A 26,591-nucleotide genomic window follows, 5' to 3' on the forward strand; every position below is an offset into this window, starting at 1 on the left:
ACACGCTTAACGTAGGAATGTTAGACTGTTTGGTGCATTTTACTTTGTTGTTTCTTCTTGGGTTGTGGGTGTTGCTGGCATTTATTGTCCATCCCTAGTTTACCATGAGTGGTGGTCCTTATTCTTAATCCATATTTGTGGTTTGCTACTGATGAGTTGCTTGCTAGTTCACTTCAAAGGGAAGTTAGGAGTCAACCACATTGTCGTGGAACGGGAGTCACATTTAAGGAAAAAAACTTGCATTTATATAGTGCCTTTCACAGTATCAGGATGTCTCAAAGCACTTTCCCACCTATGAAGTACGTACAAATTATCATCACTGTTGTAATGTAAGAAATGCAGCATCCAAGTTGCACACAGTATTATCCCAGAACCAACAATCTAGTAATGACCAGATAATCTGGTTTAGTGTTGTTGGTTGAGGGATTCATATGGGCCAGGACACTGGGGATAGCTCCTCTGCTCTTCAAAATAGTACCACAGGATCTTTTACCTGAGAGGGCAGATGGGGCTACAGTTTAAGATCTCATCTGAAATATGTCACCTCCAACCATGCAGCACTCCCTCAGTACTGTACTGGCTGTGTCAGCCTAGATTTTGTGCTCAAGTCTCTGGAGTGGGACTTGAAACCACAACCTTCTGACTCAGAGATAAAAGCACTACCCACTAAGCTACAGATAACACGATGACACCTGACCACGTAAGGACAGCAGGTTTCCTTCTCTGAAAGACATGAGCAAAGGGATTTTTACCCATGCAGTCTTTTATTTCCAGATTTTCTTCTTACATTGAATTCAAATTGACAAGCTGCCATCATAGGATTTGAAGTAACATTCACTGGATTACAAATTCAATAGCATAACCACAACACTACTGTACCCCTAATTTTGTTTATAAATAGTTAAATAAATAAACATTGAGTGGGAATGCAATAGAAAGTTGTGATGCACTGTTGGTTTTTATAATTTCACAAACAGTCAGAGTAAAGCTCCAACAGTTTTTGTTTTACTTGTTCCTGGGATATCAGTGATGCTCGCTAGGCCATAATTACTATTCCATTCCTAATTGCGCTGAAGAGGTGTTGGTGGGCTTGCTCCTCGAATCACCTTGCGGTGATCGTCATCCCACTGTGTTTGGTAGGAAATTCCAGGATTTTGATCCAGCGGTTGATGGTTGTGATTGGTGGAGGCCAATCATCTCAGCCCCAAGACTTTGTTGTAGGAGTTCCTCAGGGTAGTGTCCTAGGCCCAACCATCTTCAGCTGCTTCATGAAAGATCTTCCTTATAAGGTCAGAAGTGGGGATGTTTGCTGATGATTGCACAGTGTTCAGTATCATTCATGACTCCTCAGATACTGAAGCAGTCCGTGTCCACATGCAGCGAGACTTGGACAACATTCAGGCGTGGGCTGATAAGTGGCAAGCAACTTTCGTGCCACACAGTGCCAGGTAATGACCATCTCCAACAAGAGAGAACCTAACCCCCTCCCCATGTAATTCAATGGCATTACCATCGCTGAATTCCCGACTATAAATATCCTGGGGGTTACCATTGACTAGAAATTTAACTGGCCAAGCCATATAAATACTGTGGCTACAAAAAGGTCAGAGGCTGGGAATTCTGCAGTGAGTAACTCACCTCCTGACTCCCCAAAGTCTGTCCACCATCTACAAGGCACAAGTCAGAAGTGTGTTGGAATACTCGTCACTTGCCTGTATGAGTGCTGATTCAACAGCACTCAAGAAGGTCAAAACCATCCGGGATATCCCCCTTGATCGGTACTCAATCCACCACGTTAAACATTCACTCCCCCACCAACGGTGCACAGTGGCAGCAGTGTGTACCCTCTGCAAGATGCACTTCAACAACTTGCCAAGCCTCCTTCAAAAGCACCTTCCAAACCCACCTAGAAGGACAAGGGTAGCAGGCGCATGGAAACACCACCACCGGCAAGTTCCCTTCCAAGTTACACACCATCCTGTCTTGGACCTATATCACCGCTGTTTGTTCACTGTTGCTGGGTCAAAATCCTGGAACTCCCTCCCTAATAGCATTGTGCGTGTACCCACACCAGATATACTGCAACAGGTCAAGAAGGAGGATCACCACCAACTTCTCAAGGGCAATTAGGGAAAGGAAATAAATGCTGGCCTTGCCAAGGATAATCACATCCCACGGAAAAAAAATTGTGAGGCTTTCAGAAATTGAAGGGATCTGTTAATGCTGAACACAAGGATTCAACATTTCTAGAGGCCTTGTGTGGGATCCCAGACTCTTTGAAAAGTAACATCTGCAGGCAAACCTAGTAAAGTATTTGTGTTGAAAGGATACTGGGCTTCCTCTGTGGGCACAACCATCGATGGAAATCCAGCTTCTGATCAAAGCAAAAATATAGGGAAGTGTGATTCACACCTGTGTTACGCATCTTCTTCAATGGTTGACTCGATGTCACAATTCTACTTTCTGGTGATGGCATTAACTCTATGAAGTAATTAACTCTCCCTGGGTTAAGAATTCCTCTAGCCCTATATTTGTAGTTGGAAAATAAGTGCATTTGTGGCGATTTTCAATGAAACTGTAAATTTATTCACTTAGAGGAACTCTTTCCCCCATCAGAGGCCATGACTAATTTGCTGCAGACTTAGCTGAATAGAATTTGGACAATATCCAGGAAAGTGTTTTGTTGTCATTAGCACTGAACAGACCAAGTCAATAACTCAGCTGAGAAAAATTGATTGTAATTTTAGCCCATCCATCTCTACTCGATAAGGGTAGAAAGCTCCCCTCAGTTAGAAACATTTGGCTGCTTGCCTTGGTGACCACATTCAATCTGGTGGGTGGAGTGGAAACTAGCAGTAGAAGTAACTTGGAAACAATTGGTAGAACACTCCAAGGCCTGAAGAAAGCTCAGCCCTACAAGCGATTGTCAACAGCAACTTTGGTGTACTGGGAGACCCATATCAACTGAATTCTGTAGCCCTACTTGAGGGACTGAAGATAACCCAAGGGCTGTTGCTCCTGGACATGGTGAAGTTCAAAGTTATGGAGACAATTTGCTGAGTGTATAAGAGTTACTGTATATATTTAAGTTTATTCCATCTTCAATGTAGCATTTCACTCTCCATACTTGGTGTTCCACTCACGGTGACATGCTCATTGTTCAACAGTAGGGTGGAATTGGGCCTTGATCGCTAAAGGGGAGGGACACGGAATTTTAATTCTATCATTCTTATGATTCTACGGCCATAGCGCCATTCACAAAATTATGCAGGTCAACACAACCACCCAGCATTGTTGTGCAAGGTATTGGCCTGACAATGGTACCACAAGTTTGGAATGTCAATGTCATGTGACCTCAATATGATTGTAGGCCAAACTCTGAGACCCTATAGAGTAGATTAGTTTGATTGGATGGTGTAAAATCTAGCCCTATGGGGTCCTCATGATTGCCCATACCTTGTCTGGGATGGTGAGATGGTCAGTTGGTTGGTTGTCCATTTGTTCAATAATACTTGCTGATGTTCAGCAACCCTAGTTACTGTGAACACTTGAGAGACTCAGAAATCCTGTCTTTATGATGTGATGAAGTGAAAAACTCAGAATCAGTAAGATGACCTCATTTTGCCTGGAAATTTGTTCAGTTGTTTACTGAGTCAAAATATACTTTAAAACATTTTCCTATGAAAAGACCATAAACAACATTTCCCATTAAATGCCTCTTAAAATACTCATCCAGAAGTCGTTAAAAAATGACCAGCGCAATCTGGTCTCGGAAAACAACAGGAAATGAACTACAAATATTACATCAACTAATGTCAGTGTAGCTGATAGGAAAAAGCAAACACCATAAAAGTAATAATAAAAATTATTAGTGTAAATACATCCAAAACTTGCCGAAGGAATGCAGCTTGTTGATCGAAAATGGATTCAGTATGCACATGTGGGATCGGTGAGTACAATGGGTTAATGAGCTGTCTTTCACTTCTGGGTGATGGGTTTGAATCCAGGATAGACTGAAAGCTTCCTCGATCTCTCAGTTGCTAGGCAAAATGTCTTTAGGCAGTTTCAACCCAATTTCCAGTGGGCAGAAACACACAGGATGAAATCTCTCACAGTCTGGCTTTAATCATCACTCTCATTCTTCTGAGAGCATGGCTACAATTTCGCTAGAAATACCAAAAAGCAAATTGTACACTGTGTGGCAACCAGAGCAATTCTCATCACCAAGACAGTTAAAGAAAAAAAGAACTTGCATTTCTATAGCACCTTTCACAACCTCAGGACATCCCAAAGTGCTTTATAGCCAATAAAGTGTAGTCATTTTTTTTTAATGTAGGAAACACAACAGCCAATTTGCACACAGCAAGCTCCCACAAACAGCAATGAGATAAGGATCAGATATTCTGGGTTTTAGTGATGTTCCAAAATGCTTAAGAGCTAATGAAGTAGTTTTGAAGTGTAGTTACTGTTTAATGTAGCCAAGTTGTGCACAGCAAGCTCCCACAAACATGAATGAGATAAATGGCCAGATGATCTGTTTTAGTCATGCTAGTTGAAGGATAAATATTAGCCAGGAACTCCCGTGCTCCTGCTCAACTTAGTGCCATGGGATCTTTTACGCCCACCTGAGACAGGACCTCAGATTAACAACTCGTGCAAGAGAGGCAAGAGAAGAGGGACAAAGACAGCACTGGGTGTATATGTGAAACTGCATTTCAGAAGAAACAAACAGAAAAGGACTACATTTCCATGGAAGTTGGCCACCACAGAACTGGTGTTCATGGAATCTGTTTGGATTTGTCCTTTGGGTTTCTCATGTAGCATGTAGCAATTTCTAATATTACAGAACAGTCATCATACATGAGGAACCCTACTATCTCCCCTCAATCCCACCACATTAACAACAATTTGTTCGGCTACCTCCAGAGAACACAACACTAAGTGATCTTCAGTCTGGCCACCAAAAGGCTGTGATGAGGAGCACTCCCGATAAACAAGGCCCTGTGACAAGTAAAGGCTACTTCACAGGAAGACAACATGTTGCAAGTCACTGAGTATCCAGGTGAGATAAAATAGGTTAAAAATGCCTTTTTCAAATCACTTGTTTCAACCTTATTTTGAAAGACAGAATGCACGTACTCTGAAAGACCTTACAGTACCTGTCAGGTTGATTGTACCCCACTAGGAAGCTGAGTCACATTGTACTTTGATTCTGGCCTAGGAATGAAGTTGCTGCACTCAAAGAGTTAACATTGGCTTGCTTTGTGTGTGTCAAATGGTGTGAGTAACATTACATGACAATTTGTGGAAATAATGGGGAAACCTATTTTACAGTATATAACCATTACCAGAAATCACAGACATTTATGCATAGAGTTTTAGCAAATTCATGTGAGCTATACTTTAGGTTAGAGGAAACAGGATGGCGCCATTTGATACATGAATAGTAATTCTGTCAGTTAATGTCGCCCATTAACCCCAGTAATGAGCTAATCAGCAGTGTAAAATCTGGCTAAAATCACAGAGACGATATGATGAATGGAAATGTACTGAAGGCTTCCTATAAAAAAAGAGGTGCTTTATTGCTCCAAATAAAATGGCACTGTCTCCCCAAGCACTGCTAATAATTTATCATCTGGAGTCCTGACAGCATCAGGCCCTGATGAGTACAAGGTGACAATAAACCCATCATAAAATGATTACACAGGAATGTTCTGCAATTAAAATGCCTTTGTTTATCAGTGTCATTGGATGGCAATGGACTATGAGCAAAAACACACCGACTGAAAAAGACAGAGTCTAGCCAAAATAGCCATTTAGATGAGTACACAATTGGCATTGAAACACATTGTTATTGGTGTAAAATCTCACTAATGAGACAGTGACCCCTTTTGTGGTCAAACACAGTTTAGAATAAGCGTTATTTCAAATAGGAATATTTCTATTAACCCTTTAATAGGGCGGCACAGTGGCGCAGTGGTTAGCACCGCAGCCTCACAGCTCCAGCGACCCGGGTTCAATTCTGGGTACTGCCTGTGTGGAGTTTGCAAGTTCTCCCTGTGTCTGTGTGGGTTTCCACTGAGTGGGTCACTTGGGTGTCTTTTATTTGTGGATGTGCAATGTTATAATTTTTCATTACAGTGAACATGTCATTGCATAAAGAGTTCTGTGTTTCCATTCTTTGATGGCAATATGGCAAAATTAGGAAGAAATAGGAATCCTTCACACGAACAGTTTCTTTAATAAATAAAAACAAGAATTGCTGGAAATATTCAGCAGGTCTGGCAGCATCTGTGGTGAGAGAAGCAGAGTTAACGTTTCAGGTCAGTGACCCTTCACCCTATTTTGTCTGATTACAGACCTGTAAAGCACCTTGGCCATTTTACTATGTGAAAGGGGCTAGATAAATTAAAGTTGTTGCTGCTGTTGTTGCATGCCAGGGATATAACCAGCCACATCTAAGCTTCCATCATCACTGTCTGCCACCCTGGTATATATAATGTTGGGCATCTGTCTTCACAGGACCTGGGCCATCGTAGATGCTAGATACAGATCTTTTTTTATTTATTCACTCACGGGATATGGGTGTCGCTAGCATTTATTTCCCATCCCTGATTTCCCCTGAGCCGGTGGTGGTGAGCTATTAAGGAGGGAGTCCCAGCTACAATGAAGAACGGCGATATATTTCCAAGTCAGGGTGGTGTATGACTTAGAGGGGAACTTGGAGATGGTGGTGTTCCCAGACACCTGCTGTCCTTGTTCTTCGAGGTGGTAAAGACCTTGGGTTTGGGAGATACTGTCAAAGAAACCTTAGCACATTGCTGAGTGCATCTTGCAGATGGCACGCACTGCTGCCACTGTGCAACTGCGGTGCAGGGAGTGAATATTTACAGTGTTTGATCATGGGCTGATTTGACCTGAATGTTGAGCTTCTCGAGCATTGTTAGATTTGCCTCAATGACATCTATCGTCAGCATGCAGCATAGGATTGGCACATCCTGTGACAATAATGTTCAACTGTGCACTGAAACGTGGCTCTACGTTGTTGCAGGAATGCTGCAATTCTGACCCATGGGGATGACGCCATGAAGTGGCACAGAGAGTACCCCTCCTCACAACCACTCCATGAACCACCTCCACTTTAGCACTAACTGAGCAAGGATTTCTATCCTGGGTTGCTTCAGCACTTGCATTTCTGTTCAAATAGACATACACAAAATGGGTACCTGAAGCCTGTAGTGAAGAACTTCCCCTTTTGAGGTTTAAAAAATCCATTTAAGCAGTTGGCTTTTTTTATTTCTGAATAGTTGATTGGATAGTTAAGATTTGAACCTAAACAGCTGGGAACAATTCAATTACTTTCTTCTTAGTTGACAACTGCTGCTCAGTTTAGGGGATCAGAACAGTTAAAAAGAAAGCAGGGTATTAAAAACAAAATAATCGGGAGGTTACAGACTGACTGCACTAGAGAGGGTACAGAGGAGATTTACGAGGATGTTGCCAGGACTGGAAAAATTAAGCTATGAGGAAAGATTGGATAGGCTGGGGTTGTTTGCCTTGGAACAGGGAAGGCTGAGGGGAGATCTGATTGAAATGTACAAAATGTTGAGGGGCCTGGATAGAGAGGAGGTGAAGGGTCTATTCACCTTAGCAGAGAAGTCAGTGACTAGGGGGCATAGATTTAAAGTGATTGGTAGAAAAATTAGAGGGGAGATGAGGAAAAACTTTTTCACCCAGAGGGTGGTGGGGGTCTGGAGATCACTGACTGAAAGGGTAGTTGAGGCAGAAACCCTCAACTCATTCAAAAGGAGTCACCTCATGTATCGTATTCTGCAGGGCTATGGACCAAATGCTGGAAGGTGGGATTAGAATGGGTGGATCGTTTGTCGGGCTGGTACAGACACAAGTGGCCTCTTTCTGTGCCTTAAACTTTCTATGATTCTATCATCTGCAGTTTGGTAAAAATGCTCAAAATCAAGTCTGTGCCAGTTTCAGAAAGTATGTGATTATTTTTGGCTCTTCAATTTCCATTAAATCTTTTCAAGTTGGAAGAAATGGGCACAATAGTTTGAAAAGCAAAAGTGTTACATACAAATTATAGCTTCCAATGTCAAACAGGCCAATGTCACCTTTACAAAAGTGAACAGAAATATGGAGCACGATTTTACCTTTGGAGTCAGACACCCAATGTCGGGAGAACTTCTGGGTCCAGACCCCGAACCGTGTTGGAAATAGACGCCCGGCATGATTTTCGTGGATTTTCCCATTAATTGGCAGGAGGTCATGTTCGCCGGCCAATTAGGTGGCTGGCCTGGGTAGGAGGTGGGACTGTTTTGAGCGGGCCGGATTGAAATCGATGACGGCAGCCTGTGCTGGTGTTGCCAGTTCAGCCAGTGGTGGCAGAATGAAGAGGAGAGGAGCGGGGTTGCAACAGGTCAGCCACCCATTCCAGAGAAGCCCCAAGTTTAGTGATGCCTCCTTGACCAGGCATTTGAAGGCACGGCCTCCAGTTGCTTTTGGAAGTGGTGAAAGATCGGTGTTGTTTCCAGAGAGTGGCAGGCAAAGGGCAGCCGGCCAGACCAAGTGGGCCTGGCTGGAGGCGGTAAACCAAGTCAACAGCCATAGCGTGGTTAGGAAAGCATGGGTTCAGTGTCGTAAGAGGTTCAGTGACCCTTTACGTTCCAGCAAGGTGAGTGCAAGGCGACATCCAGATGTAGTCACGAGCAGACACACTAGCTCAGCAGCCTGAGAGTGCACACTGCTCCTGAACAGAGGAGGAATGTGTGACCAGGAACATTACTGACCTGTTAGCAAGGCTGCAAACTGAAGTGCTATTGAAGCACAGCCAGCATTGAAGACTGCAGCATTTCACATATATCAGCCATTGGAATCCTTGTTGTGTAGGGCCAGCATTGTCTTACCACACTCTCTTTGCCCTTGCTCTGGAACAGTTCCTGCAGATTGGAGGGTAGCTAATGTAACCCCACTATTTAAAAAGGGAGGTAGAGAGAAAGCAGGGAATTATAGACCAGTCAACCTGACGTCGGTAGTAAGGAAAATTCTAGAGTCCATTATCAAAGATTTTATAGCAGAGCACTTGGAGAACAGTGGTAGAATCGGGCAGAGTCAGCATGGATTTACGAAAGGGAAATCATGCTTGACAAATCTACTAGAATTCTTCAAGGATGTAACTAGTAGAGTTGATGAGCGGGAGCCAGTGGATGTGGTTTATTTGGACTTTCAGAAGGCTTTCGACAAAGTCCCACATAAGAGATTAGTGTGTAAAATTAAAGCGCATGGGATTGGGGGTAGTGTATTGCAATGGATAGAAAATTGGTTGGTGGACAGTAAATAAAGAGTAGGGATAAATGGGTCTTTTTCCGAATGGCAGGCAGTGACTAGTGGGGTTCTGCAGGGATCGGTGCTAGGACCCCAGCTATTCACCATATACATTAATGATTTAGATGAGGGAACTAAATATAATATCTCCAAATTTGCAGATGTCACAAAACTGGGTGGGAGGGTGAACTGTGAGGAGGATGCAGAGAGGCTTCAGGGTGATTTGGACAAGTTGAGTGAGTGGGCAAATGCATGGCAGATGCAGTATCATGTGAATAAATGTGAGGTTATCCAATTTGGTAGCAAAAACAGGAAGGCAGATTACTATCTGAACGGCTATAAACTGAGAGGGGAATATGCAGCAAGACCTGGGTGTTCTCGTAACCAGTCGCTGAAAGTAAGCATGCAGATGCAACAGGCGGTAAAAAAGGCAAATGGTATGTTGGCCTTCATAGCGAGAGGATTCGAGTACAGGAGCAGGGATATCTTGCTGCAATTATACAGGGCCTTGGTGAGGCCACACCTGGAATACTGTGTGCAGTTTTGGTCTCCTTATTTGAGGAAGGATGTTCTTGCTATAGAGGGAGTGCAGCAAAGGTTTACCAGACTGATTCCTGGGATGGTGGGACTGCCGTATGAGGAGAGATTGAGTCATTTAGGATTATATTTGCTGGAGGTCAGAAGAGTGAGGGGGGATCTCATAGAAACCTATAAAATTCTAACAGGACTTGACAGGGTAGATGCAGGAAGGATGTTCCCGATGTTGGGGGAGTCCAGAACCAGGGGTCATAGTCTAAGGATACAGGGTAAACCTTTCAGGACTGAGATGAGGAGAAATTTCTTCACCCAGAGAGTGGTGAGCCTGTGGAATTCGCTACCACAGAAAGTAGTTGAGGCCAAAACATTGTATGTTTTCAAGAAGGAGTTAGATATAGCTCTTGGGTCTGAAGGGATCAAAGGGTATGGGGCGAAAGCAGGAACAGGCTCCTGAGTTGGATGATCAGCCATGATCATAATGAAAGTCGGAGCAGGCTCAAAGGGCCGAATGGCCTACTCCTGCTCCTATTTTCTATGTTTCTATGTAAGATGCGGACAGGTGGTGGAGAGCCACAGCTCATAACACTGACAAGCATGGAGGAGGTGGCCCTTGAGTTGGCAAGGTGGGCAATGGAGAGATGGCTATCAGTGCCAGACAGGGTTAAAAGTTCTAGAAATTTCCAGGTGAAGGGGATAGAGTGCACTCCTTCCCATCTGTCAGTGTGCCAAAACTCCAGCCCCATTGTCGCATCTCAGTTCTGCAGAGGGATCTGCTGGCACAGGGGTCTTCTCATGATCACCTTATGTCTCCTACAGGGCCATTGGTGGAGGGGGAGGCTGCCAGTGCCAGAGGAATATCACCAGCGTCTCCAGCTGAGACTGAAGCAACAGAGGCCGCACCATCACAGCTTTCAAACGCACCCTCCACTAACACAAATAAACTCACATCTGTGGATCCTCAAGCGCCATTAGAAAGGGTGGCACTGCGTGAATCGCATATCCCGAGTGAGCAGGATGGGGTGAGGGAGGCAGAGACAGCTGTGGGCAGTCCCCCTCAGAGGACTGAAGTGAGATACAGCCATGCTTAGTCGAGCAGAGATGCACAGCCTCTGGATTCACACACAAGGTGCTATATTTTGACCAGTAACGTGAGATGTGTTCCCACATGTCGGAGTTCCCTGAGGCAGTATGGATTCATGGGCTGGGAATGGAGGAGTCCATCCAACACATGTGCACCACCATGTCTCAGGGTTTGGAGCACATGAGCTACTCCATGGAGAGCCATATGTGGCATCACTCTGAATGGATGCAGGAACAGTGCACTGACATGCACAGAATATTTGCCATATTTTGTAGTCTGGACCAGTCAGTGGTGCTAATGACACAAAGAGGAATGGGGTGGATGCCATTGTGTCCCAGCTGATTTCTAGCAATCATGTACATCATGAAAAGGTTGAAGCAGTCACCAATGGTGAGGAGGGGGCCACCCTTCATAGAGCGCAGTCCTCATCACCTGCCTCGTTGGTACCTCTGATTAAGGAACCATCTCAGCAGCAAGACCCTGTGATGGAGGCTACCCCTGCATTGATGCCGCTGCAGCAGCCTCTGGAGGTGTCCCCACTGGTGACTCCACTATGAGAACAAGCACCATGGGCATTTCAACCGCATGCAAACACACACAAGCAGGCTGCTTCCACCTCAACCAAGTTCACGAGAGGAGCACCTCATAGGAGTGGTTGCAATCGAAGGCCACCACGTCATTCATAGCACTGAGTGGGTCACTTGGGTGTCTTTTATTTGTGGATGTGTAATGTTATAATTTTTCATTACAGTGAACATGTCATTGCATAAAGAGTTCTGTGTTTCCATTCTTTGATGGCAATATGGCAAAATTAGGAAGAAATGGGAATGTGGCACAATGGGCTTTGAATGTGCTCACTGCAACTACTGGAGAGATGTTTTTCATACATTTGTGGTAAGATTGAAATGAACCAAAGATGTGTGTATTGTGAATGCATTCTCACATTCAGAGAAAAGTGAGTACCAGAGCACACAGTCCTGCTGGATCAGTAGCACTCAGATGAAATGTTCCTGGATCAGATTGGCCCTTGCGTCCATGCCATGCTGATGAATGCTTCGACTCATAAGGAAGTCCTCGCGAACTCCCTGCCTAGCATGGATCCATTCTGCTCTGCATCTTCCTCCTCCTCCTCCAATTCCTCCTCTTTGTCCCCCTCCTCCGATGAACTGTGCTGCTCTAGTGCTTCATCCTCTTCAAGGTGCACACCTCTCACCAGGGCCACATTCTAGAGAGCACAATACATGAGACCCTTGCAGAAATGTATTTCAGGGCTGGTCAAGGCATCAGAATCGCATTTCCAGAAGCCCGATGGCCCGCTCGATGGTTCTGATCAGATGGCTTCAGTTGAAGTGCATCTGCTGTTCTGTTGTAGGGGCATGCAAAGGTGTCATTAGGCATTTCTTCCAGGGATATCCCTTATCTCTTAGGAACTATCCACAGAGTCTCGCTGATGCCACGAAGAGCTGCGGAACCCTCGATTACCAGAGGATGAAAGTGTCATGGCAACTGCCAGGACAGTGTACACACACCTGCATAAAGAGCTTATTATGGTTGCAGACCATCTGAACGCTTAAGGAGTGGAAGCCTTTCCTATTGAGGAAACTCCCTGGCTGCTCACTCGGAGCCCTGATGGCCACGTGGGTGCAATGAGGAAATCCAGCTTATGGAGGCAAATTCCACTGCTGTCTGTGCTGTGATTTCTGGAAAGTCAATGTAGTTCCCTGCTGTCACAAACAGGGTATTGATGACCTGCCTTATGCAATGGCATGCAGCCGCTTGAGAGACGCCAGCAAGGTCCGCTGCCGATTCTTAGAAAGGTCCAGATGCGAAGAGGTTTGAAGTCACAGTTATTTTCACAGATACTGGCAGGACATGCCTACCAGTGCTGCAAGCTCTGAGGTCTTCCTCAACACGGGCACGATCTTTTCTTTCCCCAAAAATATCCTTTATTCATAAAAGTTGTAAAAATACATTACATAACAATTCAAATTTGACATTATAGTAAGTGCAGATCCTTTTTTTTTTCAATACAGTATATGAGGTGCCCCACTATACTTGCCAGCTGGAGGTGGGCTCCTGTCCCTTAAAAGGGTGGGAGTTTCAATGGCAGCCAATTAGCTGCACGAATTGCTCTGCAGAGAGCTGACCTGGAATTGATGGGCCAAATTGCCGTCTTCTGTGTCATTATGACTCTATGACAAGGGGCCTAAAATCCAGCTGGGGTCCCCCAAATGGCCGAGGTGGGATTGCCCTCAACTTTCCACCAATGCCATGACAAAATCCAGCCCTCGGGAACACTTCTCCAAGCAACGGGTGGTAAAAGTTTGAAACTATTTTCTGTAAAAGGCAATCGATGTTGGATCAATTGTTAATTTTAAAACTGAAATTGATAGATTTTTGTTAACCAAAGGTATTAAGGGATATGGGGCAAAGTTCTCAGATAAACCATGATCTCATTGTATGGCAGAACAGGCTCGAGGGGCTGAATGGTCATCTCCTGATCCTATGTTCTTCAAATGACAGCAGCAGAAATCAGAAAATCGGTCACCCGTCTCCATTGTTGGAAAAGAAAGGAAAATCGTGCACAATGGGAAGTAGCTTGTCGATTCACTACAATCCCGTTTCAGGTTAATGGCAATTTCACACTCTGTAACTGCCTGATTCCTTTCATTGCTTTTGAGGGATCTCACCATGCACCAGTTGCCCACAAAGCAAGAGTGGCTACATATCCGCAGTACTTTATTACTGTCATGTGCTTTGGGACATGAAAGGTGTTATATCAATGCATCGCAGTTGCACCTGCATCTGATAATCTCGGGCACTACATCATGCTGAAATGTGTTTCCACAGGTACTGGCCTGCAATTTGCTACTTGGCCCAAGTGATCATTCTTCACATGTGAGCCTAGACAGCCTACTCGACTGTGGAGGCATCACAGATAAGCCTGCTCTAATCTTCACTTGATGACCACATATATGCACAGGGATAGACTCCCTCAGCACTGATGGGGGTTCAATCCCTGGTGTCTTCCTGGACTAAGTAGCACAGGGCAGGGGCATTTACTCACTGAGCTACACAGTGAAGTTTTAATGCTTTTTTTCCCGATTGCAATTGTTTTATGGTGCTTTGTAACAGCTTTCGTTCCTTTACACAGGAGAAGCGTGCACCCAAATGAAAACTGGCTGACCAAACGAGCAGCAAATTCACACTGCTGTAATAATGCATTGTGAGAAATTAATGTGGAAAATAAGCTGAAGGTGCCAATCGTGATAATCTTTAAAAGGGACTGGCAAATCCAAACCTTTTCTTCATCCTTGCACATCAATTATTGGTCATAGCATCGGGCTAGGAAGTGAAGGAAACCCCCTGGCGTTTTAAGCCTTCAAGACGCAATAGTGAGATTTCAAAGGAGGAGCCCTTCTGTATTTAAATGTTGGTCCTTTTATTAACTCCTTCCCTACGCAGTACCATGGAGCCGTCACTTATCAGAGACCAGCTGCATCCTCTCTGCACAGATGCATCAATTATATTGCTAGGAATTTCCTGAAGCTGGGCACTGCAGCGAAAATAACAGTACATTCAGTGCTTATGGCCCAATTTGCAGTTATTTTCACCACAGTCTTTGCTCTGGGGTAGATGCCAACGTTTATATAATTATTTCATCTGCACATAGTGGCTGAAGGACAGGCTTGTGTGAGTAAATAGATGTTCTGGAGCTTCTCCTGATGACCATTGGGGCAGAGAAACTAAACGATGGGTTAGGAAGGCACGAGAAACAGCCAAGCTTCCCTTGGCTAACTATGAGGTTATTTTCATTTACAGGCTAGTCAAAGATGTGTGGTCATTTTATTAGATTAACGTGCTGACTTGAATTGCTATTCAGAAAGTTCAGCAACAAAACCTTGAATTAATACAGAGCCTTTAACATAGTAAAAAGTCCTGGGTTGCTTCAAAGGAGTGATTATCAATGACAATTTGACATCGAGCCACATAAGGAGACATTAGGACAGGAGACCAAAAACTTGGTCAAAGACGTAGGTTTAAAGAAGTGGCCTACAGGAAGAGAGAGAGGCAGAGAGGCAAAGAGGTTTAGGGAGGAAAATCCAGAGCTTAGGGTCCAGGCAGCTGAAGGCATGGCCTCCAATTGAAGAGCGATTAAAATCATGGATGTTGTCAGGCCAAAGTGCTTTGTTGAAGGATTATTTTTAATCCACTGACTGGAGATCTGAATTTATATATATTTTTAAAGAAATTTAAAAAGGACCAGACAAAAGATGACTTTGCTGGCAGCTTAAGATGGCCACCTAATTTGCAATACTGTTTCCAACATTGCAAGGCCTGTGAGGAGGGAGACAAAATGTCTTCTCATCCCAGCAAGAACCAAGATCCAGGAAGTTTAAGGGAACTGCTTGTTCTTTTTCTTTTAGCAAGAAGAAATACCGTTAACTACTATGCTTGAATCACTGAGTGACTGTCATGTGACAAGCCCCTCCCCATCTGTGGTTTTAAGCTTGTGTTTCTCTGCAGCAGCAAGAAGCATCTGGACTCTGACACGTGCAGACCCAAGTGGGGGTCCCTCTCTCTCCCTCGCTTTCTCTCCTTTTCAGCTTGCAAGCTTCAAATCCTGCTTGTTGACTGACCATCTCTGCATACTCCAGCTACAATCAGAAACCCCATCAGACGAAGTCATCCGCGTCCAAGAGACCTACCGAATCAGTCATCCACCTCTTCAAATTAAAAGCTTCAGGACTACCGAATTCAGTAAGAAACCAGTCGAATCACCAAACTCCACAGACTGTATACCTTTTTTTTCTATGGACTTTAACTCGACCAATCTACCCTTCCCCACTCTGTAACCTATTTGTGTGTGTGTGTGAACCTCTAGTGCATGTGCGTGTGAAAGTTGGCGCATAGTTTATTATTTTTAGTTAGTTTGGTTTAAGTACAATAAAGTTAACCTCTTTTTTTGTCAAACTCAAGAAAACCTGTCCGGTTGGTTTTGTTATGATCATAGCAAGTAAGTAATCAAAAACCTACTGAAATTAAAAAGAATTAAACCTGTTGTGATCAAACAAGGAGAGGGAAATGAGGGAAGCCCTTTCGGCACCTCCTCACCTGACCGTAACATTGTGCAGGAGGCCAAACTTGGAGGAGCGCAGAGAAATAAAGGTTTTGCCTGACCGGGAGCCAATGTAGGTCAGCAAGCATAGATTGGGAAGCATGTGTAATTGTGACAAAAATGAAGTGTTATAAAGGACAAATCCAATCCAGCCAATTACCACCCAATTAGTCGACTCTCAATCATCAGCAAAGTGATGGAAGGGGTTGTCAACAGTGCTATCAAGCAGCACATACTCAGCAATAACCTGCTCACTGCAGCTTAGTTGAGTTCCGCATTGAGCGCTTGGCTCCAGATCGCATTACAGCCTTGGTCCAAATATGGACAAAAGAACTGAATTCCAGAGGTACGGTGACAGTGACTGCCCTTGGCATTAAGATATCATTTGACATGGTGTAACATCGAGGAGATCAATCAAAATTGAAGTCAATGGGAATCAGGGGAAAAATCTCCACTGGTTGGAGTCAAACCTGGCATAAATTGACTCAGTGACAGGAAACAAAGGGAAGCAGTCGACAGATGTTTTTACGAATGGAAAGTGGTTTCCATTGGCATTCCACAGGGCTCACTGTTGGGTCCCTTGCTGTTTGTCGTATATTTGAATGATTTGGACTCAAATGTGGGCGGCATGATTGTGAAATTTGCTGATGACAGAAAAATTGGCCATGTAGTTGATAGTGCAGAGGATAGCCGTAGACTCCAGAATGATATCAATGGTTTGGTTGAATGGCAAATGGAATTCAATCCAGAGAGATGCGAAGTAATGCACTTGAGGAGGGCAAACAAAGTGTGGGAATACACAATAAACGGGAGGACATTGAGAGGCGTAGAAGAAGTGAGAGACCTTGGAGAGCATGTCCACAGGTCCCTGAAGGTGACAGGACAGGTAGATAGAGTGAAAAAGGCACATGGAATGCTTTCCTTTATTGGCCAAGGTGTAGAATACAAAAGCAGGGATGTAATGCTGGAACTGTATAAAATGCTGGTTCGGCCACAGCTGGAGTATTGCGTACAGTTTTGGTCACCACATTACAGGAAGGACAAAATTGCTCTGGAGTAGAGAGGAAATTTACAAGAATGTTGCTCGGGCTTGAAAGTTGCAGCTATGAGGAAAGATTGAATCGGCTAGGGTTGTTTTCCTTAGAACAGAGGAGGCTGAGGGGTGTCTTAATTGAGGTGTACAAAATTATGAGGGGCCTAGATAGAGTAGACAGGAAGGACCTATCAACATCCTAGGGGTTACCATTGACCAGAAACTGAACTGGACCAGCTATATAAGTACTGTGGCTACAAGAGCAGGTCAGAGGCTGGGAATTATGCAGCGAGGATCTCACCTCAGGACTCCCCAAAGTCTGTGCACCATCTACAAGTCACAATTCAGGAGTGTGATGGAATACTCTCCACTTGCCTAGATGGTGCAGCTGCAACAACACTCAAGACACTCGACACCATCCAGGACAAAGCAGCCTGCTTGATTGGCACCCCATCCATCACCTTCAACATACACTCCCTCCACCACCGATGCACAGTGGCAGCAGTGTGAACCATCTACAAGATACACTGCAGCAACTCACCAAGATTCATTCGACAGCACCTTCCAAACCCGCGGCCTCGGCCACCTAGAAGGACAAGGTCAGCTGATACATGGGAACACCACCACCTGCAAGTTACCCTCCAAGCCACACATAATCCTGACTTGGAACTATATCGCCGTTCATTCAGTATCTTTGGGTCAAAATCCTGGAACTCCCTTTCTAACAGCACTGTGGATGTACCTACAACCCAAGGACTGCAGTGGTTCAAGAAGGCGGCTCACCACCACCTTCACAAGGGCAATTAGAGATGGGAAATAAATGCTGGCCTTTCCAGCGACACTCACATCCTGTGAAAGAATAAAAAAAAATTGTGCAGACCAACTAATCAAGACACCTCATCCAATTCCAATCCTCCTGGCTAATTGACATCCCTGGGGTCGTGACTTTCGATTGACACCTGGGTTTGGAACAGAGATCCGAGGTAGACCTGCATGGAGAAGTGACATCATGGTCAATGATTGACTGTAGTCCCTTTCATGGACAACAACATAGCTAGAGGCTTCCAATTCGGGATTTATAGTAAGCTGCATGGGCTGAGTTTGAGGTTAGCATGGAGACTGAGCCACATCAGTGTTTTTTTAATGACTGTGGTTAAGGAACGTAGGAGTAGGAGTAGGCCATTTGGCCCTTCAAGCCTGCTCTGCCATTTGATAAGATCATGGCTGATCTGATTGTGGTCTCAACGCCACTTTCCTGTTTGCCCCCCATAACCCTTGACTCCCATGTCTATCAAAAATCTATCCAACTCAGCTTTGAATAAATTCAATGACCCAGCTTCCACTGTTTTCTGCGGAAGAAAATTCCACAGACTAACAACGCTCTGAGTTAAAAAATCTTCTCCTCATCTCTGTCTTAAAAGGGAGACCTCTTATTCTTAAACTGTGCCCCCTAGTTCTAGTCTGCTCCACAAGAGGAAACATCCTCCCTGTATCCACTCTATCAAGTCCCCTCAGGATATTTTAAATGCATTTTAAAATTCCAAAATCAATCTCCTCTCATATTGAAACTCGCGCTGGTATCTGGAATCTGATATCGATGGCTGCTCCGTTTCATTAGGTTAAAAAGTATTGATCATAGCAACAATATCTCAAAGGGGCAGCTAGCTGCTGACGTGATGCTGCCATCTTATTAAAAATGTACACAAGATACACCTCTTCCCTTTCATGATGAGGTTAGATCTGTGAGACTAAACAAGCTGGAGTTTTTTATTCATTCATGGGATGTGGGCATCGCTGGCAAGGCCAGCATTTGTTGCACATCCATAATTGCCCTTGAGAAGGTGGTGGTGAGCCGCATTCTTGTAGTCGTCTGGTGTAGGTACACCCTTAGTGCTGTTAGGGAGGGAGTTCCAGAATTTTGACCCAGAGACAATGAGGGAATGACTGATATATTTCCAAGTCAGGATGATGTGTGACTTGGAGGGGAACTTGCAGGTGGCGTTGTTCCCATGCATCTGTTACCCTTGTTCTCCTAGATGTTAAAATTTGCCGTTTTGGTGGCTCACGTCGAAGGAGCCTTGACAAATTGCAGCAGTGCTGCCACTGTGCCTCGGTGATGGAGGGAGTGAATGGGTTGCCAAATGTGCAGCTTTGTCCTGGGTGGTGTCGAGTTTCTTGAGTGCCAGTTTTACATAGGGCAACAACAGTATCGTCACTTGGAAACTCAAAAATAAAACAGGGATTACTAATGAAGTAAGAGCTTTAAAAGAAAATGCAAGGGCAGCCAATTTTCAGATTAATATAGGGAAGGAGGAAAAAAGGAATAGTTTGTAGATAAATCTGCTGTGTAGGTTAAAAGAAGCAAGCTGTGAGATCCTTTGGAAAACCTGACAACTTGAAAAGATGAAGTAAATCAAAATGACATTCCATTTTACTTTGAAGCTAAAACAGAGCTTGAAATATACATTTATTGTTTCTCTTCTGTCTCTCTCTCATTCATTAAACGTCCATATAAAGCAACCAGCTCAGTAAGCAGCAACCACAATGCATCCCTCCTGGTGAATTGAATACTACTGTACAAAGATAGGGCTGATCCATTGAATTAAAGCCTCCCATTTTAAAGCCTTCTAATAACTTTGATCACTGAATTTGTATAATTAAGCACCGAGCACTGATTCAAAGGCTTTTCTCTTTTCTCGCTCTTTGAACTATAGAACACGTCAAATTCTCTGCAGCCCAAAACACAGTGCGGTCAGGTCCCGAGATCCTTTCGCGCTGCGTCTATCTATTTCCCCCAGACACTTTGTTTGTTGCCCCACTGACAGTGATTATGTGACGCCCCCCCACTGAGGGCAGATGGAGTGAAACGTGGAGATAAGGACGGCTGCGCTCTCCTGTGCCTCAGATCAGGAAAAGCACAAGGTCCTCATCACAGGCAGCCTGATTGGAAGCCATTTAGTCAAATGCAAAGGAAATATTGGCGTAATTACTCAACACCAGGAGGGGGTAAGAGCTAGCGACAGGATTTAGAGTGAAAAAAGCGAAATGGTTTCTGCAGTCCCTCAGAGGATTATCTGCTCCTCAAGCTGTCAATACTTTGAAATAATAACAGTCACTTAAACGCAGTGCTTATAGAGACAGTCCAGCTTTGGCTGATTTATACAGACTATTAACTCCTTGAGGTTCACACTCTCACCCGTTTTGTTTAGTTGAGTCAAAGCATATCATTGAAATGATTAATAATTGAAATGTCCCTCCTTATTGTTTATATTCACAGAGCTCAGCCACTTGCTGCTGTCAGCTGTGGCTCAATGGGTATTACTCTTGTCTCAAAGGCAGAAGATCATTGGTTCAAGTCCCACACCACAGACCTAAGCACAAAATCTAGACTACTACTCCAGTGTCTGACTGAGGGAGCACTACAGTCAGAGGTACAATCGTACAGACAAGACATTAAGCTGGGGGCTCAGGTGGCTGACTCTTATTGCCAGCTTGAAAATGAGTAGTGGCATTCCCCCAATGTTTTGCTAGTAGTTAGCTCTCAACCAGCACAGTGGCGCAGTGGTTAGCACCGCAGCCTCACAGCTCCAGAGACCCGGGTTCGATTCTGGGTACTGCCTGTGTGGAGTTTGCAAGTTCTCCCTGTGTCTGCGTGGGTTTTCTCCGGGTGCTCTGGTTTCCTCCCACATGCCAAAGACTTGCAGGTTGATAGGTAAATTGGCCATTAGCAATTGCCCCTAGTATAGGTAGATGGTAGGGAAATATAGGGACAGGTGGGGATGTTTGGTAGGAATATGGGGTTAGTGTAGGGTTAGTATAAATGGGTGGTTGTTAGTCGGCACAGACTTGGTGGGCCGAAGGGCCTGTTTCAGTGCTGTATCTCTAAATAAAATAAATAAATAAATATAAATAAAACAGATTATCTGTTCATTATCTTATTGCTGTTTGTGAGAGTGCAAATTAGTTTCCATGTTTCCTACATTACAACAGTGACTACACTTCCAATGTACTTCATTGGTTGTAAAGCGCTTTGGAGCATTCTGATGTTGTGAAAGGAGCTATATAAATATATAAATGCAAGTCTTTCTGTCTATTCTGTAAGATTTATTTTATTCACCTGTAATTTCTGAAATCTGCATGTCAGCACAGATAGGTTATTTTTCTTTACATGTTATACTTCCAACAGTGAGTGATACCTTGCACTAGTAATGCCCACAGGTCTGAGTTTAACCTGGCAAGGAGCTTCACCCATTGGGACTGCAGACTTTGTAACTGCGAGCACGCTCCTCCTGAAATCCTGAAATGAGCTCCTGGTTAGTACGGACTGTAGTATAAGGACCTGGAGGAAAGGAAAATTCTAGAGACAGCGAGAGCAACCCCTCCCACTACAGTGATGATGTAATAGTCACATGGTAATAGGCTTTGGAAGAAGACGGTAGCAGCACAAAGGATGCTAGCTAGAGAGGCTTGTGGAGAGTGTAAATAGAGATGTGTATATAATAAGAGTTATTAGTTGACTCCAGACTCCAAGACTTTATCAATAACACTTTAGCTATGCTACAACTACTACAACAACATACAACGTGGTGACACCGGTTAAAATGACCAGAAAGTACTGAGACCACCTTACCTTGTGAAGTAGCATCAAGAGAACAGCAGATCTCGCTGTGAGACTGCAAAGAGTTCCAGAGCTGCTCCATAGCCGAAGAAGATGGGACAGTCAGTGAGTCAGCCGTGCAGGAATTCAGACTGCACCACAGAAGCATGGGGGTCTGCACTGAAGTATCCAGGTCCAGCAATCGGGTTGTGTCACAGTGTCAGACAACAGCTCAGGATCGGGTGAGAGAATTTAAAAAGGGGATATTGTTGGATAATGGCATACTGGGTTGGAAAAACGGGGCGAGAGGTTGATCTCGAGCGAAAAGGTGACTTGGGAGTCAGGCGGAGTGGCAGCCATTACTCAACCAGCGCATGGAGAGAAAACGCAGGAACTCCTGGAAAACGTGGGAAAACCCCAGAAAGTGCACAAACACCTCCAATAAAGTCAAAATGATTTAAAAAGATAGGGGAACACCCTAAAAAGCCTAACAAAGCCGAGGAAAACAAAATGGTTTCAAAATTTAGAATGCCTGAAAGCTTCCACGATCAAGAAGCACCCAATCAGGTACAAAATTGGTCCTTTTGGAGAAAAAGATTCCTACGATTTAGGATTGCTACCCAACTGCATACGAAATCAGAGGCGGAACAAGTAAATACCCTTTTATACTCCATGGGTGCAAATGCGGATAACGTGATTGTGAGGCAAGGAATAAACGAGGCTTCTGATAAATTTGAGGATGTGCACCAAGCCTTTGATAAATATTTCAATTTAAGCAGTAATAAAATTCTGGAAAGAGCAAAATTTAACAAGTGAGTCCATATAGTTGATCAATCCACAGATCTTTTATAAATGACCTGTCCAAGTTGGCTGAGGGATGTGACTCTGTAGAATTGAAGGCAGAACTGATTAGGGACCAAATAGTTATTTGAATATCTGATGAGTCTTTATCAGATCTCTTACAGTCGAAAGATGACCTGACACTCAAGAAGGCAATTCAGGTCGTACGACAGGTAGAAGTCCGAAGACAAGATAGAGCCATTCTGCGGGCTGAAGAGAAGCCATGGATCAGAAGAAATCCCATAACTGTACAGCTCTTGAAGCCAAAGACAGAGCGGAAATCTGTAGAGAGATGGTGAGATGGTGCATGACACTGGGAAACCATGCCAGCGCTGTGGACCCCGGAAGAGCCATAGACGGGATCAGTGTTCTGCAAGTAAAATGGAATGTTTCAACTGTAAATAGACAGGCCATTATGGAAAAATGTGCCGAATCAAGACTCCTTCACTGAAAATCGCAAAGCAAAACAAGGTCCCTCATGGCAGACTGGTACAAAAGGTGAAGTCACACGGGATCAGAGGTGAGCTGGCAAGATGGATACAGAACTGGCTCAGTCATAGAAGACAGAGGGTAGCAGTGGAAGGGTGTTTTTCTGAATGGACGGATGTGACTAGTGGTGTTCCGCAGGAATCAGTGCTGGGACCTTTGCTCCTTGTAGTATATATAAATGATTTGGAGGAAAATGTAGCTGGTCTAATTAGTAAGTTTGCGGACGACACAAAGGTTGGTGGAGTTGCGGATAGTGTTGAGGATTGTCAGAGGATACAGCAGGATTATAGATCGTTTGGAGACTTGGGCGGAGAAATGGCAGATGGAGTTTAATCCGGACAAATGTGAGGTAATGCATTTTGGAAGGTCTAATGCAGGTGGGAAGTATACAGTAAATGGCAGAACCCTTAGGAGTATTGACAGGCAGAGATATCTGGGCGTACAGGTCCGCAGGTCACTGAAAGTGGCAACGCAGGTGGATAAGGTAGTCAAGAAGGCATACGGCATGCTTGCCTTCATCGGTCAGGGCATAGAGTATAAAAATAGGCAAGTCATGTTGCAGCTGTACAGAACCTTAGTTAGGCCACACTTAGAATATTGCGTGCAATTCTGGTCGCCACACTACCAGAAGGACGTGGAGACTTTGGAGAGGGTACAGAAGAGGTTTACCAGGATGTTGCCTGGTCTGGAGGGCATTAGCTATGAGGAGAGGTTGGATAAACTCGGATTGTTTTCACTGGAACGACGGAGGTGGAGGGGCGACATGATAGAAGTTTACAAAGTTATGAGCGGCACGGACAGAGTGGATAGTCAGAAGCTTTTTCCCAGGGTGGAAGAGTCAGTTACTAGGGGACATAGGTTTAAGGTGAGAGGGGCAAAGTTTAGAGGGGATGTGCGAGGCAAGTTCTTTACACAGAGGGTGGTGAGTGCCTGGAACTTGCTGCCGTGGGAGGTGGTGGAGGCAGGTACGATAGCGACGTTTAAGAGGCATCTTGACAAATACATGAATAGGATGGGAATAGAGGGATACGGTCCCCAGAAGTGCAGAAGGTTTTAGTTTAGGCAGACATCAAGATCGGCGCAGGCTTGGAGGGCCGAATGGCCTGTTCCTGTGCTGTACTGTTCTTTGTTCTTTGTTCTAAAACACCTTCACACAAAGAGTGGTGAATGAAGTGCATCAACTTCCAGCAGAAAAGGAACCAGGAGATTTCCTAGGAGAAATTAATGACCTAGATCAAGGATTTTTGGATGTCAGACATTTATGTAAATGGACATCTAATGAATTTCAAATTGGACATAGGTGCTAGTGTCACAGTTCCGTCAGACCGGGTGATAAGACATTGCTTACAACTGGCAGATACACAGTTGCATGGTCCAGGTGGAACATAACTGAAAGTCATAGAGTCATACAGCATAGAAACAGGCCCTTCGGCCCACCGCGTCCATGCCAACCATAATGCCTATCTATCCTAATCCCACCTGCCTGCATTAATTCCACATCCCTCTATGTCTTTATCATTCAAGTACCTGCCCAGATGCCTCTTAAATGTTGCTACTGTCCCTGCCTCCACCACCTCCTCAAGCAGCTCATTCCAGATACCCACTATTCTTTGTGTGAAGAATTTACCCCTTTAATCCCCTTTAAACCTCCTCCCTCGCACCTTAAATCTATGCCTTCTAGTTTTAGTCACCCCTACTATGGGAAACAGACTCTGGCTATCTACCCTATCTATGCCTCTCATAATTTTATATACCTCTATCATGTACCCTCTCAGCCTCCTTCACTCCAGGGAAAACAGACCCAGCCTATCCAATCTCTCTTTATAACTCAAGCCCTCCAAACCAGGCAACATCCTTGTGAATCTTTTCTGCACCCTCTCTAGCTAATCACATCTTTCCTGTAGTGCAGTACTCCAAATATGGCCTAACCAACATTATGTACAACTGTAACATGACATCGCAACTCTTGAACTCAATGCCTTGGCTGATGAAGGCAAGCATGACATATGCCTTCTTCACCACCCTGTCTACCTGTGTTGCCACTTTCAGGGAACTATGTCCTTGCACCCCAAGGTCTCTCTACTCAACAACACTCCCCAGGGCCCTGCCATTCACTGTGTATGTCCTGCCCTGGTTTAACTTCCCAAAATGCATCACCTCGCACTTGTCTGCATTAAATTCCATTTGCCAATCCCTTGCCCACTTTCCCAGTTTATCTATATCCTGTTGTAACCTTAGACAACCTTCTTTGCTGTCCACTATACCACCAATTTTAGTGTCATCTGCAAACTTACTTATCATGCCCCCTACATTCATATCCAAGTCATTAATATATATAACAAACAACAGAGGACCCAGCACCGATCCCTGCGGCACACCACTGGTCACCAGCCTCCAATCTGAAAAACAACCCTCCACTATCACCCTCTGTCTCCTATCACCAAGCCAATTTTGTATCCAATTTGCTAGCCCACCCTGGATCCATGTGTTCGAAACTTCTGGACCAGCCTACCATGCGGGACCTTGTCAAAGGACTTGCTAAAGTCCATGTAGACAACGTCCATCGCCCTGCCCTCGTCAATCCTCTTGGTCACCTTCTCGAAAAACTCAATCAAATTCGTGAGACATGATTTCCCACGCACAGAGCCATGCTGACTATCCCTAATCAGACCTTGCCTTTCCAAATGTATATAAATCCTGTCTCTCAGAATCCTTTCCAATAACTTTCCCACCACTGATGTAAGGCTCACCGGCCTGTAGTTCCCTGGCTTATCCCTGCTGCCCTTCTTAAATAAAGGCACAATATTAGCTATCCTCCAGTCTTCCGGTACCTCATCCGTGGCTAACGATGATACAAAACTCTCTGCCAGGGCCCCAGCAATCTCCACCCTTGCTTCCCATAGCATTCTAGGATACACCTGGTCAGGCCCTGGGAATTTATCCACGTTAATGCGCTTCAAAACCTCCAACACCTCCTCCTTTGTAATGTTGATATGCTCCAGGATATCGCTGTTCCCTCCCTGGAACTCATTAGCTTCCATGACCTTCTCCACGGTAAATACAGACGAGAAGTATTCATTTAATACCTCTCCCATTTCCCGTGGCTCCACACATAGATTACCACACTGATCCTAAAGGGGACCTACTGTCTCCCTAGCTACCCTTTTACTCTTAATATACTAATAGAATCTTTTAGGATTCTCCTTTATCTTATCTGCCAGGGAAATCTCATGGCCCCTTTTCGCCCTCCTAATTTCCTTCTTAAGTGTACTCCTATGTCCCCTATACTCCTCGAGGGACTCGCTTGATGCCTATACCTGACATATGCCTCCTTCTTTGTCCTGACCAGACCCTCAATATCCTTCGTCAACCAAGGTTCCCTAAACTTGCTAGCCTTGCCCTTCCATCTAACAGGAACATGCCAGCCCTGAACTCTTCCTATCTCACTTTTAAAAGCCTCCCACTTGCCAGACGTCCCTTTACCTGTAAACAGCCTCTCCCATTCAACTTTTGAGAGTTCCTGTCTGATGCCATCGAAATTAGCCTTCCCCCAATT

This window comes from Heterodontus francisci, chromosome 1, assembly GCF_036365525.1.
Source record: "Heterodontus francisci isolate sHetFra1 chromosome 1, sHetFra1.hap1, whole genome shotgun sequence".
Lineage (NCBI taxonomy): Eukaryota > Metazoa > Chordata > Chondrichthyes > Heterodontiformes > Heterodontidae > Heterodontus > Heterodontus francisci.